Source organism: Abramis brama (genome assembly GCF_963993115.1).
Source record: "Abramis brama genome assembly, chromosome: 18".
NCBI lineage: Eukaryota > Metazoa > Chordata > Actinopteri > Cypriniformes > Leuciscidae > Abramis > Abramis brama.
Window position 1 is genome coordinate 13,204,531 of NC_139980.1, and position 14,421 is coordinate 13,218,951.

The 14,421-nt window shown below is 37.7% G+C and overlaps 1 long non-coding RNA gene across 1 annotated transcript; it reads left to right on the forward strand.

The window, feature by feature from the left end:
- Positions 1–3,393: 3,393 nt before the first annotated feature.
- Positions 3,394–8,392, forward strand: LOC311069049. The gene is made up of 3 exons (XR_014603465.1): positions 3,394–3,430; positions 6,185–6,334; positions 8,151–8,392. It is a non-coding gene; the product is annotated as an uncharacterized lncRNA (long non-coding RNA).
- The last annotated feature ends 6,029 nt before the right edge of the window (positions 8,393–14,421 follow it).

Genomic DNA, 14,421 nt, shown 5'->3' on the forward strand with positions numbered 1-14,421 from the left:
TTGGGTGATCAAAGATGAGTTTTAAAAGATACAATTATTGACTACAGGGGGACTTTAATTTTTTTTTAATATCTTTTGGCAGTATGATCAAATAATGCTTCAAGAAAGAGAAAGGTTGATTCATCATCCTAGAGATATAGGTCAAGTTGCATTGTGAGATAGGCTACTGTACCATACCAAGCACATGCAGCAAATTCTGCTGTACACAATATATTTACAGACAATTGAACATTGTTCAGAATAACTCCTTTTGTGTTCCACAGAGGAAACAAAGTCATAAAGATTTGGAATGACACGAGGATAAGTAAATGATGACAAAAGTAACATTTTGGGGGTGATCTAACCCTTTAATTAGATTTTATGGGACTGCACCTGTATTATATTAGGTTGTAGATAAGCTTGAATGTAGTTTGAGGGTCCAAGTGCTGAAAGGTCTTTGTATCGATTCAGTAAAAATTCACCGCTGTGAATGACCTTTCCTTCACCTTCTCCTTTCTTGAGCAGGGCAGGAGAACGGCAGCTTTAATTAGCCTCCTGGTACAGCAGGATCTGTCTGGCTGGCACACATGCCCTCCCCAACCCCCCACACATATGTATGAATACATCAGTTTAAGTCTTTAAACAGCATAAACATGGTCATAAATATAAAAATGGTATAAGTCAGTGTTATGGGTGTATGATAATTTCACAGTGTAAACTATACTCCAGAGAAATCTGTCATTTAATTAGACAGATGGTAAAATGAGGCAGCCTCTTTCTTTATCTCTCTCTCTCTGACACGCAATCACAAACACACTGAAAAATAAATCTCATGTCCTCACAGGTGTCACACTGCCCTCTGGGGAATGAAAGAGGAAATGCATGCACTGCATCCAACAGACATATGCACGCACGCACACACACACATGCACACACACACACGCACGCACGCACACGCAAGCACGCACGCACACACACGGTGTTTGGTGTTTTAAGCCCCCAACTGCGCCTTCCAGGCAGCGAGGGGATGGGTAGGTTTAAGGTTGAGGGTAGGGTTAGCTGCCTCTAAGGAGCCATTGGGGGCTTAAACCACTATCGAGCCACGCACACACACAAAAGAATCAAGAACAAAAAAAGATAGCATCAATAGATTTATGCCCACATATAGAAAGTTTTATCCATATGCTCTTAAGGCTACATTTGAGCTATATCTTCAAGTTTATACTGATCTTGATTCTCGAGTCTCTGTGCCAAGGAGGTGGTTTAGGAACTAGTCAGCTAATTAAAAACAACCCTAAAAAGGAAGCCATTTTCTCAAAATAGTGCCAAATATCTTTTTGGGTGATGAACACAAGCCATAAATACATAACCGAACAGAAAGATTTATGTTGTGAGGTTTTAAAAAATTGGCAATGGAAATTAATTGGGCCAAAATGAAGCCAAAATCCCAGTTAAGCACCATTTGGGTATCAATAAAAGCTGGTGGTTGTAATGAATCTCACAAATTGTATCTCTACGGGGCAACTGGGAATGTTGTCCGGAGCCCTGTGTTGACGGGGCCACATTATGGTCCTCAAACATACTCATCAGGCCTGAAGAAAGATTCTGGACTAGATTAGGAAATGAATGAACAAGCCTTCATATAATCATATTAGCATCAACAACACAAACGATACTGCCTATGACCCTGCTTACACCTGGTATTAAGATGCGTATTGGTCGATCGGATCACAAGTGGACGACGTAAATACAGGTGTAAACGGGGCCTAAAACGTTTTGAGCTTGTCCACTCTCGACCACTTCCAGAGCAGTAGTGTAAACACTCATGTGGTCGAAAGCGTTCAAACAGCCACAAAGGACCGCCTCTCCGCCTACTGACCTAATACATAAGGGATTTTAACTTTGTCAGCTGAAGACACAAGTTTGATTTGAAGACGAAAAACATACCAAGCACAATGTTCTCTCACCATTCCTGATTTCTAACACACACTCACCGTATTCGGCATGGTCTTGTGGCTGTCAAAGCTGCTCTGTGTGTTTTTCTGTTGTCTCCTTTCACGTTCATGTGTAAATTGCGCAAGCTTATTTTGTCCATTAGATCGAAAAATCTGAAAAACCCCACACATTTACCCGCCCATAGACCCTCTCCTTGAAGAAATCAGGACAGGAGTGGTCGAAAGTGGACAAGAGATTGATTAAAACCCAAGGTGTAAACGGGAATGTGTCTCCCTCGTCTTCCTGTAATCTGATTGACCAAAACACATCTTAATACCAGGTGTAAACGGGGCCCCTGATTTAAAAAAAAAAAGAAGAACCTTGCCCTTATAGCACATAACTTGGGGTTGGAAACATGATGGTGATCAGTTGGTAAGTGACCCTCACCACTTCTGTCTCAAGTGTCTGAAGGATAATTAGGGTGCAAAAGAATCAATCTCTCCTTGTTATATTGTTTCCTCAAATTAGATCCAAATTTATGCAGAATGACAAGCACAAAAAGGTATCAGGCAGTAGAAGGAGATTCAGAGCTTAATGAGAGAGAAACACACACACACACACACACACACACACACACACACACACACACACACACACACACACACACACACACACACACACTTACAAAGAGGATGACCTTTCCCCTCTTGATTCCCTGACATTAAACAGCTGTCAGGCAGATCACAGGAACCGTAATTACACTGACACATTCAAAGAGGAATAGAGAGAGTGAGATAGCACGAGTGACTGAGACAGAGAGAGAGAGAGTGAATGTCACTGGGAGCAGGTATTTTGGCTTTTATCTGGCCTAGGCTAATTAGAAAGCCTTGCAAGCCCTTTCAAACCACACACACACACACACACGCACGCACACACACACACACACACACACACACACACACACACACACACACACACACACACACACACACACACACACACACACACACACACACACACACACTGGCAACTTTTAATTAAGGAGCCATGCATTGGCGACCTTGTAACCCCACCTTTGGATTTCATCTGACAAAATTGTAACCTGTCATTGTAATAAGGCAACTTATCTTAGTTACTAATTTCTTCATATCCACCCTTCCAATCCACGGTTTGGCTCTCTATCATTCTGTCTGTCTCTCTGTCTTGTTCTGTCTCTGTATGTATGTGTCTCAGCTGCTGTTATATGGCTTCTGGCTACCGTATGTGAGTGATGGACACTGACATGTCCTTAAACAGCCTGTGTTCAGTGTAGGTCATTTTAAGTCACTCTGAGTTCCTGCTTGCTGTTTGTGTAGTGACTCTGTGTGTGCAGTGTTGGGGAGAACAGCTGTAGCAATGTTTCTAACTACATTTTTTCAGTACTGTGACAGTATCAGCTGTTTTTAAAACAGAGTAACTTTTCTCATACTTTTTCCACAGGTATTTTTGCACACTCAGCTTTACAGCCAGGCAAATGGTAAGAAACTAAAATATCTCTCTTGCATTGAGAAGTTCTGTTCAGTTAGGGGATTCATCAGACTACGTGATACCGATACCGACAGTACCGATAAAATATCTCGCAACTAATGCTTTAAACGATACAGGGAACCCTCTCATTTGGTACATTACTATAATTTTAGAGGTTCAAATTAACAACGGAGCCCAAATTATTACGTTCAACTGCTATTTTTAAGATATAATATTTATACTCAAATAAAAACTTAAATATTTGTATTCAACTCAGCTCCACATAAGGTAGTTTTCATAAACACTTTTCTTCATGACATTGACAACTATTACAAAAATGATTAGTGTACTTATATAAAGTATACTTTCAGACTGTCTTTTTATGTACGTCTCATAAAAATATACTTAACTTATACTGACAGAAAGTCTAAGTATATTAGGCCTAGGCTATACTTAGCCTACTTAATCTTTTGATCAGCTCTTTTGATTGAGTAGATCATTAATACATTTTTCACATAGTTTTACTTATAAACTAACATTGTTTGAAAATATTGATTTTTAAATAAAACAGATATGTACTTAATTCTAAGTATGTGGATTGTTAGGCAAGTCCACCGGTAGCGTACATTGTCTTTCCACGCCATTGACTGAATTTCCGGCAATCCATGTTTTCACTGTTATACGGTAGGTGGCGCTATTATGCATCTTCTGAAAGAGTACAGAAACAAAACACAGGCGAAGAAGCAGCAGAAACAAATGATAGAAGATTGCTCACGTGCATGTAATCTAATGTGAACATCAGACAATACAGCATATAAATCAAAACTGCCAAACATTACTTAATAAAATGTCGACCCAGGAAGAGGAAACAACAGAAGCTTTGGGGGTGTTCTTCATCTACTCCATCTATAGCTGTGTCTCATTTCGAAGGCTGCGTCCTCTGGAGGTCACATTTGTCGGCTGCATACATCATTGAGGCTGCTTCATTTCAGGCTCTGAACCTGATCCGGAATCCGGAAAAATGCTTTTTGTCCAAAATGTTGCTTTGTTATGAAACAACCACATTCAAGTGTTGATAAAAAAAAAAAAAAGAATACGTTGATATATTGTCTGTTCAGATATTCATACAAGAAGATTTTCTGGGGACCATGACAGTTCCAGTTCCAGGCAGGTCTTGTCCGTATTACAGTTCCATATAACTTCACCAAATGATTTCAGTTATTTGAAAAGTCTTTACAGACTACAGAACCAAAACCCACAACGACACTGACCAAGTAAATAAATATAGTAAACAATAGGGTAAAAACAAATTATTTCCATTTCCATTTTTTGCGACAAAATGACGTTTAATTATGTACATAAAGCACATACTCTCTTTCTCCTGCTCTCTCTCCCACTCAAACGCACACACATACAGTACAGACACACACTCTGTACTCTGTACATAGAAACGTGTTGTCAGAGCTGCACTGATGATTTGATCAGTAAAATAGTTTAACAACTTAAAAGCTACATGACATTTCTCACTAGCGAGGTAATTACAGTGCTGTTCTTGGAGCAGATAAACTTACAATTTCGCTATTAGCAGAGACGCTGCTGCCGAACACTGTTAAAGAGATGCACAGACTCTGGTAATTCACATACGCTAAAATAGTCTGCTATCAGTGGCTGAAGCCTCCGTTACCAGCTCTAAAATTAGGTTTTGGAATTAGCAACGGAGGCTTGGGATGAGAAATTAGTCCTACACACAAGAGCGTTTTAAGGACAAAAACCTGACAAATGTCTTGAAATACATAATCTGAACAATGATTCGATGGACCGGACGATGGGCCGTTGAATTATTGAAAAAATTATGCACTCCACTTTGCGTCGTGGCCGCATTACCACCACGGGTGTGCATTATTTTTCTAATAATTCAACGGCCCGTCGTCAATTATTTCTTATTTACAGTAATATATATATACATTAATTTGCCCATTTGCAACAGTATGCACCCTAATGTAGGTTACTGTAACACCGATAATTTCATTAAAATTGAAATTAGTCATTACAATTTTTATATCTATGCTTCAACCAACGCTATCTCACAACAAATTGTGAGTAAAATGTGACTGATTTGTATGAATTCGTATGACCTCATTAGTACGAATTCGTACGATTTGTCTAAACGCAGTGACGGTTAGGTTTAGGGGTGGGGTCAGGGGTAGGTCATTCGTATGAATTCATAAGAATTGGGCAACTCGTAAAATATGTACGATTTAGCAGAAATCGTACAAATTCATACGAGTGAGGTCGTATGAATTAGTACGAATTAGCCACCTCGTAAAATTGCTGTGAGATCGGGTTGGTTTCAACAGTTACATATTATATTAGCAGTTTCCATTGCTAACTATCAGAAGATCAGCTTGACTCTAGATAAATTACGAGTAGCTTGTAGCTTGACAAGATACAGATTCAAAATTGCTTTCCCAACACTGGGGTGCATAAGCTGTTATCAGTCCACCAGGATACAGAGTCTTGTTTACAAGGTACCCGAGAGCTACCCTGATACATACACACTGTGATGTTCGTTAGTGCAGAAAAAAAAGGAGACAAAAAAAAGTCCAAACTGGCAAAATATTTTTTTTTCTCTCTCTCTCTTGCTTGAATTTATGTTTGTTGTGTGTGTGTGTACTGGTGCGTTTTGTGTATTTATGTGTGAATGTGTGTTTGACACTTGGCGTAGCGTGACCACAGAGCTCATCCAATCGATGCCCATTTTCAGAGTATGACCCCGTTACCATGCCACTGACAAACTGCCGGTCCATAGAGGAATGATGTGAGCAGAGTCACTCCACTGAACATGCACACTTTACCACACCAACACACACTCACACAATCTGCTGTGAGGATATATATCTCTGGACACTGTAAGGTATGTGTGCGACTGTGCGCCAATCTATGTGCCTTTCTTACTGTGTGTAATAGTAGTGCTTGCATTCATTCTTTGAGCTGACACTTTTAGGAAAGAAAAAAATGATTAAAGTGATTAATCATAAGGATCCAACAATATAAGCAGGGCCGCGTTGCAGAACAGTATATAGCTCAATTAGAAGTGTAACTGCAAAACTGTCAGAAAAATAATAGACGAGTTTTTCTTTGAAAGATAATGCGGTGCCTTCACATATGGTTCTATATAACAGTTATTGGTAACACTTTATTTTACAGTGTCCTTGTTATACATGGAGTTACTGTAGTAATAACTATAAATTATGCATAATTACAAGCAACTATCACTAAACCAACCCCTATTACTAACCTTAACACTATAGTTAGTACATGTAGTTAATTACTAGTACTCAGTACTTAAATATATAATTAAGCTGTAACATGGACACCTTAAAATAAAGTGTAACCCAGTTGCTGCTGGTCCTGTAATTTGATTGGCCAAATGGCGTTCTAAGGGTGCAGTTCAACATTGCAGACAGTTTGTGAGCAGTGTTTTTTGATCAGCCATTTACAGGCTCAGGGAAACATGCTGCTGTGAGGAGACTATGATGCAAGAACCACAACTGAACCTGATAATAAAGACCCAATGGGCAACAAACATATACCGTATTTGGTCAAAACCCTTGAGTCTCACTTAAACCTTCCCAAAAAGAAACAATCTGGAGTAAACTGTCAATAAGCCTATAGGCCTGTAATGGCAAGATCAGAGAACACTCTTTAGGGAGGTTCACACGGTCTTCAGGTATTGGAGCTAGTGTACTTGAATCCTCCTTCAGTGTATTCAATATCCGGTGGCAAATTACAGTGATATGTAACCAAACCAAGTCCCACCCTATTTTTAAAAGCAATTAACCTTTTTAGACGACTCAGACTTGTAGAAGCAAGCTTAAATGGCATTAGCGAAATCTTGAAAAAAAAGTTTTAAAAACTTGTTTAAAGAAATAAGTCATACAAAATTGGGAACTTGCTTTGCCAATTATATAAGAAGACCTGGCATGAAAACTCAAAACTGAGGAATGAAAATCTTCTTGGCCTGACAGCATGATGGGTGAAATGTTCAAACACAGATACTAGAGCTGCAGAGGGCTGTGCTCAAATTATTCAACCTTAGTTCAGACTCAGGAAAATGAATCCACGCAAAAAAAATGAAGAATTCTTTGCATGCCTTGATTCGATTTGGCATGATGGATTTGCTAGGGGGTAAAGTTGGCAATCAAATCAATGCATTCTGACAATACAGTATATGTGCAATAGAAACTAGTGACAAATGTTCAGAATGTACAGGAAAGAGTTACAACTCAGAAGTGAGTCCAACATTGTTCAACATTTACATTACATACCGTATACATTAGCAGTGCAGAACAGTCTACAGCCGCTGGCCTCACTCTACAAGACAAAGAAAGCAGATTCCTGCTGTATACAGATGAGTCTCTGCTGCATTCAGACTGCAGCAGCACCTGTGGCTTTCAGCTATTCCTATATGTTCGGATCTGTTAAGTGCTGCATAAGTTACTTTTAATCAACTCTTGTGCTCCAAACACCATATTAACACAACATTTTTCTTAACCATATGAGAAGTAAAGAGAAGGGAAGTTTAATGCTGTTACAGAAATATTTCATTAAATGAAGGCTCTAGCATTAAGTTCTGCCAGGAAGACTTAATTGTTACGTCACTCTATTTATCTATCCAATCACATTCCAACACTTGTGGTATAAAAGATCGGTACTTACTCATGTTTGAGTTCGCAGATGCTGACGCTTCAATTCACCACCATCCTCCCCACCTCCTCCAAATTGAATCCTTCCCTCCATCCTCCTCACCACCACCACCAGGATGGTCCCTTCCATACCTCACGGGGGTCGGCTGCGCCCCTGCCTTGATCTTCAGGCAGGATATGCAGAGTCCGGACCCTCAGATTGCGAGCTACGGACGGGGCCTACGCCAAAGAACTTTATTGCTTGCTGGGTTGCTAATAAATGGATAATTGTCACAGTATTTATTCTCCCGAGTCTTTCTGGTAGAATTTTTATTACCGATCAGAATTTTGGGGCAAGGTCACATTACTGTTGATCTGTTTCAGAACATATTAAATTGTTCAGAATTCACAGTACTTTGTTACAAAAAATAAATAAATAATCTATTTCAAAGAATCAAAGAATCCTGAAACAGGTTTAATATTAAATATAAAATATTAACAATAATATTAAGCAGCACAACTGTTTTCAACATTGATAATAATAATAATTGTTTCTTGAGCACCAAATCAGCATATTAAAATGATTTTTCTGAAGGATCATGTGACTGAATACTGGAGTAATAATGCTAAAAATTCAGCTTTTCCTTCACATGAATAAATTAAATTTTAACATATTTTAAATAGAAATAATATTTTATAATACTACAATTTTTATTGTACCATTGATCAAATAAATGCAGCATTGGTGAGCATAAAGCAATGGATTTTCACATGCTAAGATTGTCAGGCATTTTGATTGCATTTTTCAAAACTGCAAAAACATGCCTATATTGAATAACGGTCACATTTCTGAAAAGAGCATGTCTACTTTGTGGTTTAACAGATATAGGTTAAAACTTCAATAATATCTGCCTACTGTCCTTTGAATAAATCAGAGAAATAACAGGATTTAAAGGCAAAATAACAGTTTTAAAGTGCTATTATTATTTTTAAGCAAGCAGAGCATTAACAAAGAAAGTAAAGTCAGTTCAGTTTTTATATAATAAATTTGCCAATAATGTGTTGTTGACAGTCATGTCATGCTTTATATTTCAGTTATCCATTTAAAGACTGATGTTCAGACCACTAAAAATTAGATACTGCAGAAACACACCGTAGCTCAGTCAACGACAATGCACAGTTGTGCGTATAAAAGAGAAAAATCTGAATTAGTGTAAGCATATGTGCTGCGTGTGTATTGCGGTTGAGGGTAGATGCACTCTAGATGAACATTGCAGCTCATTTCACATGGAAATCTTCTGCTAAGCTATCAGAGAAAACCTGACTGCCTGATTACCAAGCATTAAAAAACAGTTTGTCTGCTCTGCTCTCCTCTCCTGGCCAAGCTATGGCTCAAAGGGAACAGCACACTCCCTGTTGACTCATACCTCATGCCTCATGCTTTCAGACACACACACACACACACACACACACACACACACACACACACACACACACACACACACACACACACACACACACACACCCACACACCTGCTCTCTATAGATAAGTGAAGTCTCTGGGCAGGCCTGACTCTGATGGAATTCTGCTCAGCCTGTTTGCCAGAGCGCTGCAAATGCTGCCAGCTTACACTCATCCCCCAACCCTCTGCGCTTTTCTCTCTCGGTCTCCCTCCTGCGCCTCATCTCTTCATTCTGTTCCCCTGTCCATCTTCTAGACCTTATTATAGAGTGTAGGGTTGAGAACCTTTCTCGGGACAAGCAGGATCAGAGGCCAGAATTACCTTTTTGGCCTTTACCTTTTTGGCCTTACCTGCCAATGGCGGGTGAATTGAGATTTTTTTTTTTTTCTCGCTTACTATTTCTTAACCGCCATGAAACTGCATTTTGGATTATTGCTCCCTGTGACAGTGCAATTGTTTAGCTTTTTTAATTTATTTTTTATCTTTGCCTGTTTGTGACAAAGAGCTTATTGTGTCACTCATATATTATATGATTTTAAGGTTTACATATATTTGCTAAAATAAAGTAAAAAAGAAGATAATTAAAGAAAAATATAATAAAACATTTTATTATAAATGTATTTAGTTTATTAAATATAAAAAAATTCAAAAATGAAATACACGCATATAAAGATATTTGTACATAAATAACAAATGTACGGAAGCCTTAAGAGGCCATACATTATAATTTTTTTATGTATTGTTTTCTTGTGATCTCGACCTAATTTTCTCATGATCTCGACATAACAAAAGTTGTTTTCTTGTGATTTTGTTTAATTTTCTCATTGTCATGTCGACATGATAAAAGTTATCTTGTGTAATTTTAACTAAAGTTGGTTTGATATAAAACAATGGTAAAGTTGGTTTGATATAAGACATTTGTAAGACAAACTTTTCTTCAACATTAAATTATTTGTGTGATCACAAAATTGTTCAAAAACTGTTAATCTCGTTCAGATCATGCATGGAAAGCATAATCCTAAATAATACTTTAGGCCTAAATCCCCTCATCAGGGTCCAAGCACCAATGGCCCATGTGCAAGTAAACACTTTAATAACTAAATCATGTTTATTTATTAAATATTTTTGCATAAATTATAAAATAGTATAATACTGGAATGGAGAATTACATTACAGAACAGACTGTCATATAACTGAAACCGAAAGAAAAAGATTAGGCTTAAAAGATTCATTATCTTGTGCATGCTATTTACGGCATTATGGTGGCCTGAAAAGCAAACTTTTGAAAAAGGGTATAGTTTTTCAAAAGGTTTCAAAGTGCAAGTTTTGGAAAATAATACTGTTATCATCTCCATGTAAACTACAAAAACGTGAATTTGTGAAAACGTCATGCAGTCTATAGGTGCATAGTGTTTCTTTACAAAGTGACATCACCAACTACCAACCTTGTCGTCTGTACGCGAGAAAAACGCAAAGGAAAAGCTTTTCCGTTTTTAGTACATTGTTGGCGTGTAAATGTACCCTAAGCTTGTTTGCTTGGATTTGTTCTTCACGTGTTCTCCAGACAGATTTGAATCACTCATTTCGCTTCCATCAGCGAGGATCTGATTATCATGCTTACAGTTCCACTTGTGACTATTATTTTGCAGTTCCTAATTACCAGCCAACAGGCGAACAATCCCATTAACCCACCACAGACTATTTTTACTCATGCTTGCGAGTGTTCATTTTGTAGCCTGAGCAGGAATGAGTTCACTGCTCTAATACTCTGTAAACCTTGAGCATTGTTTTACCCCACAGACAGAATTCATACTGGCAATTCATACTGCATTCAAGTACATTGTGCTTTTTCTGCTAATAGGAGGGCATGCATGGTTCTGTCGACTAATGCAATTTTATAAATATGTAAAGTAGCTCCAGTACATGAGTAGATTGCTGGTTTCTATTATTGCTACACCACTGCTTAATAATCTGGTTAAGGAGCTCAAGGAGTCTGCATCTCATTACTGTGGCTTTTATGAAGTGCAGGGCTGGTTTAATTATTTGCCATCGCAGGGCTTCTTTCATGATTCGGGTAACCTGCATGCTTAACCTGCATGCTTGCGATCACAGGGGATCCTGATTGCTTTCATCACCTAGAAAAAGAAAAAGAAATAACTAATAAATAAAAGACAGAAAGTGATCAAACCATTTCCAGTTGCAAACCCAAACATGGAAGCTTCAATTCCAAAGCTTTGATGAGTTGTTGGCAAACACTCTTCTCTCCTTGCACTCTTGAGTTATGTATATTCTGTTTGTATCATTATGTGTGTAGTATTTCCCTCATTATTTTCACATTTCCATGGTGATCTGTGTGCTTGTTCTTTAAACTCTTTAGGCCAACATATAGGCTAATTAGAAAAACATGTTTCTACCTACCTTTTGCAAAACTCCCCAAAAAAACATACCCATACATTCATTCATTATACATTCATTGCAGTTTACAGCTAAAATGAACACCAGTAATGGTAAAACACCAAAAACTTGTATTCCTTTTCATGTAAATCATGATTGCAGGGGCAGATTTTTGATTAATAAAGAGTATAGAATTACTTTCACGCAGTTCCTTGCACAATGCTTTGACTTTAAAACACTTTTATCAGTGCATGATTTGCATCACATAACCACATTAATATATGGATTTTCTACTTTGCTCAGTAGCTCACCTGGTACAGCATTGCACTTGTGATGTGAAGTGCTAGTGTACGAGTCCTGCGATTCATGATAAAAGAGCTCAAAGACTTATAGAAGCAAGCTAAAAATCGCATGGAATCTTCAACAAATGCATTTTCGTTAGGTTTAGGGTATATGGTACATTATTTTCAAACGCAATCAACATTTTAGCACTACTCACCGGACATTTCATTTCCGAACTGCCGCGATACGTACAACAACAAACGCAATAAAACATTGGAAAATTCACGTTAATCTGTTTCACACAAAATTGAAAGCACTTATAGTGTCACACACTAGACATTTCACACAAACAACACTCGATAAAGGAGTTTAAATTTATTTTATTTATTTATTTATTTATTTATTCGGGACAGTGCACATTAATGGACAATCAAACATTTCTGTAGACTGTAAATGAGCCAGGTTATAGCATAAATGCTAATTTTCACCTGTAGTCCCGAGGCAGGAAAATAACATTATACAAGATAATACAACATAAAAGAATGACAGTACAATATCAAGCACAAAACACATTAGCACACAATCAGGCAGATTACGTTATATCAATACAATTATTTAAAATGAGTACATAATTGTGAAATTTTAAGAAATTGTTTAAGATGCTTTTTGAATGTGCAGTAAGTGGGACATTCTCTAGTAATTGTTGGAATGCTATTCCAAAAATGACCCCCTTTGACAGATAAAACAGTTTGACCAAAGTTAGTTTTTCTATGTGGGATTTCTATATCTCCTCTAAATGAAGCTCTGGTACAACGACCTCTGTCAGACCTTGGTTTGATAAATAGAGAGAGTGAAGGTGGGGCTAATCCATGAAAAACTTTATAAATTAAACAGCTATATTTAAAATTAATACAATTTTCAAAATTGAGCAAATTGTATTTTTCTAAAATATTACACTGATGGTATGACAGAGGTTTTTGATCAAGTATTTTTATAGATTTTTTAAATAACTTTTCTATGGGTTTTAAAATTGTGTTTCCAGTAAGTGACCAGGTAGTGATGCAATAATCTATGTGCGAAAATATCATTGAATGTAAGAACATTTTAGCGGAATTAATTGTCATTGATGGTCTAATTTGTTTAAAATTATGTAGATTGAATTTAATTCTGTTCGCTGTAAGTTTGATGTGTTTTTTAAATGAAAGTGTTGAGTCCAGTGTTACCCCGAGGTACTTGAACTCCTCTACAATATCAAGTTCCACTTCCCCCAGGAACACATTGGACCGCTCTAGTTTTATGGGGTTTTTTGTAAAGAACATAGCAACAGTTTTCTTTTTGTTCAATAATAGGCAAGATTTAAGCAGCCATTGCTGTATATTCTCCAATGCTGATGTGAGGATGTATGATGCTTCCTGTGTGCTTTTAGCAGATGTAAAAATGACCGCATCATCAGCATACATTTGAAAATGGACTTTTTCACAAATGTTTGGCAGATCATTTATATAAACAGAGAACAATACTGGTCCCAAAATTGAACCTTGTGGGACCCCTGCTGAACATTCAAGGTGAGGTGACTTAGTGCTACCAACACTCACAGATTGTCTTCTGTTGGACAAGTAAGATTGAAACCAAACTAAAGCATCTTCTGCAAAGTTGAAGTGAGTCAGTTTAGACAGAAGGGCTCGATGATCTACAGTATCGAACGCCTTCTTTAAATCCAAAAAGACTGCACCAACACATGTGGTTTTATCAAGCAACGATTTCACTGTTTCTATAAAGACACAGTTTGCCGTCTCAGTGGAATGATTTTTGCGAAACCCAAATTGCATGGGATGCAGAAGAGAAGGACCACGGCTGAGATGGTTATTCAGCAGCTTGGCGATCCACTTTTTTGCAACCTTAGATACGACAGGGAGGATGCTGATGGGGCGATAATTTGAAATATTTGTTTTGTCGCCTGATTTAAAAATTGGTGAGACTATGGCCACCTTCCATCCTGATGTAACAACTGCCATTTTAATTGATAGATTGATCAAATGTGTTATTGGGCACACTAGCGCATCCCTGTGTAATTTTAAAAAATGTGTGTCAAGGCCATATGCATCTTTGGCCTTTGAGGGTTTCATAGACTTAATAATGTTAGATACTTCCAAATCAGTTATCTGCTCTAACCTAAA